We start from the raw sequence: 2,782 nt of genomic DNA, 5'->3' as shown, positions 1-2,782 counted from the left end.
AAGATGTTGTTGTATGATATTGTAAAAATTAATGATCTAATTTCCTGATTTTGAGCTGTTGATCACGTGGGGGTATAGACCAGTTGTAAAGCATTTGACGGCAGCACAAGAGCTCCCCAGGTCAAATCTGGGTGCTCCGTTTGGACTGGGCAGGTTTGGAGTAACCAAAGCCTTTCTTTTAAAGTGAAGATGTTATTGTTTGATATTGTCAAAATGAAGGATCTAATTTCCTGTGTGAGGTTTTGAGTTGCGGTTTCTGTGTGGGTATAACTCAGTGGTAGAGCATTTGACTGCAGATCAAGAGGTCCCCAGGTCAAATCTGGGTGCCCCCTTTGGACTTGGCAGCTTTAGGTTAACTAAAGCCTTTATTTTAAAGTGAAGATATTGTTGTTGTTCGATATTGTCAAAATGAAGAATCTAATTTCCTGTGTGCAGTTTTGAGCGAGAGATTTTTATAGACCATAGACCAGTAATAGAGCATTTGACTGCAGCTCAAGAGGTCCCCAGTTCAAATCTGGGTGTGGACTTGGCACTTGGCAGCTTTGGAGTAACCAAAGCCTTTCTTTTAAAGTGAAGATGTTGTTATTTGATATTGTCAAAATGAAGGATCTAATTTCCTGTGTGAGGTTTTGAGCTGCTGTTTCTGTGAGGGTATAGCTCAGTGGTAGAGCATTTGACTGCAGATCAAGAGGTCACCATTTCAAATCTGGGTGCTCACTTTGGACTTTGCAGCTTTAGGTTAACTAAAGCCTTTATTTTAAAGTGAAGATATTGTTGTTGTTCGATATTGTCAAAATGAAGAATCTAATTTCCTGTGTGCAGTTTTGAGCAACTGTTTTTATGGGGCTATAGCTCAGTGGTAGAGCATTTGACTGCAGGTCAAGAGGTCCCCAGTTCAAATCTGGTTGCTCCCTTTGGACCTTGCAGCTTTGAAAACACAAAATCCTTGACCTTGCAGAATCTAATCTCCTTTCTGTGATTTTCTACCTCACCCTCTATGAGAGCATAGTTATGTGGTTGAGCATGCTAGTACTGATTGAGAAGTCCCAGCTTCAAATCCATAGTTAAGTGGTTGAGCATGCTAGTACTGATCGAGAGGTCCCAGCTTCAAATCCGGGTGTCCCCTTTGGACTTATCTTCTTTGACGTAACCGAAGCCTTGACTTCAAAGTGCAGCTGTCGTCTTTGCATATTCTCAAAGTGAAGGATCTAATTTCCTATGTGTGATTTTCAGTTCTCTGCACCATGGGGGTATAGCTCAGTGGTAGAGCATTTAACTGCAGATCAAGAGGTCCCCAGTTCAAATATGGGTGCTCCCTTTGGGCTTGGCAGCTTTGGATTAACCAAAGTCTTTCTTTTAAAGTGAAGATGGTGTTATTTGATATTGTCAAAATGAATGATCTAATTTCCTGTGTGCGGTTTTGAGCTACTGATTTTGTGGGGGTATAGCTCAGTCGTAGAACATTTGACTGCAGCTCAAGAGGTCCTCTGTTCAAGTCTGGGTGCCCCCTTTAGACTTGGCAGCTTTGGAGTAACCAAAGCCTTTATTTTAAAGTGAAGATGTTGTTATTTGATAGTGTCAAAATTAATGATCTTAGTTCCTGTGTGCGGTTTTGAGCTACAGATTTTATGGGGGTATAGCTCAGTGGTGGAGCATTTGAATGCTCTTCTTTGACGTAACCGAAGCCTTGACTTCAAAGTGCAGCTGTCGTCTTTACATATTCTCAAAGTGAAGGATCTAATTTCCTATGTGTGATTTTCAGTTCTCTGCACCATGGGGGTATAGCTCAGTGGTAGAGCATTTAACTGCAGATCAAGAGGTCCCCAGTTCAAATATGGGAGCTCCCTTTGGGCTTGGCAGCTTTGGATTAACCAAAGTCTTTCTTTTAAAGTGAAGATGTTGTTATTTGATATTGTCAAAATGAATGATCTAATTTCCTGTGTGCGGTTTTGAGCTACTGATTTTGTGGGGGTATAGCTCAGTCGTAGAACATTTGACTGCAGCTCAAGAGGTCCTCTGTTCAAGTCTGGGTGCCCCCTTTAGACTTGGCAGCTTTGGAGTAACCAAAGCCTTTATTTTAAAGTGAAGATCTTGTTGTATGATATTGTCAAAATGAAGGATCTAATTTCCTGTGTGCTGTTTTGAGATGTTGAATTTATGGGGCTGTAGCTCAGTGGTAGAGCACTTGACTGTGCAGCTCAAGAGATCCCTAGTTTACATCTGGGTGCTCCCTTTGGGTTTGGCAGTTTTGGAGTAACCAAAGCCTTTATTTTAAAGTGAAGATGTTGTTGTATGATATTGTAAAAATTAATGATCTAATTTCCTTAATTTGAGCTTTTTATCACGTGGGGGTATAGACCAGCTGTGTGAGGTTTTGAGTTGCTGTTTACGTGGGGGTATAGCTCAGTGGTAGAGCGTTTGACTGCAGATCAAGAGGTCCCCAGTTCAAATCTTGGTGCTTCCTTTGAACTTGGCAGCTTTGGAGTAACCCCAGCCTTTCTTTTAAAGTGAAGATGTTGTTATTTGATATTGTCAAAATGAATGATCTAATTTCCTGCGTGCGGTTTTGAACTACTGTGTTTTTGGGGTATAGCTCAGTGGTAGAGCACTTGACTACAGATCAAGAAGTCCCCAGTTCAAATCTGGGTGCCCCCTTTAGACTGGGCAGCTTTGGAGTAACCAAAGCCTTTACTTTATAGTGAAGATGTTGTTGTATGGATTAACCAAAGTCTTTATATTAAAGTGAAGATGTTGTTATTTGATATTGTCAAAATGAAGGATC

General features: G+C 40.9%; 3 non-coding genes across 3 annotated transcripts; all 3 read left to right on the top strand.

The window, feature by feature from the left end:
• The first annotated feature begins 1,246 nt into the window (after positions 1 to 1,246).
• On the top strand, positions 1,247 to 1,318 carry trnac-gca (transfer RNA cysteine (anticodon GCA)). Its single transcript has one exon. It is a non-coding gene; the product is annotated as a tRNA-Cys (tRNA).
• A 1,074-nt stretch (positions 1,319 to 2,392) lies between these two features.
• On the top strand, positions 2,393 to 2,464 carry trnac-gca (transfer RNA cysteine (anticodon GCA)). Its single transcript has one exon. It is a non-coding gene; the product is annotated as a tRNA-Cys (tRNA).
• Positions 2,465 to 2,583: 119 nt separating this feature from the next.
• trnac-aca (transfer RNA cysteine (anticodon ACA)) lies at positions 2,584 to 2,655 on the top strand. The gene has a single exon. It is a non-coding gene; the product is annotated as a tRNA-Cys (tRNA).
• The last annotated feature ends 127 nt before the right edge of the window (positions 2,656 to 2,782 follow it).

Source organism: Sinocyclocheilus anshuiensis, unplaced genomic scaffold (assembly GCF_001515605.1).
Source record: "Sinocyclocheilus anshuiensis isolate Anshui unplaced genomic scaffold, SAMN03320099.WGS_v1.1 scaffold11566, whole genome shotgun sequence".
Taxonomy (NCBI): Eukaryota; Metazoa; Chordata; class Actinopteri; order Cypriniformes; family Cyprinidae; genus Sinocyclocheilus; species Sinocyclocheilus anshuiensis.
The sequence above is the reverse complement of the archived record's forward strand: the minus strand, read 5'-3'. Positions and strand labels throughout refer to the sequence as shown.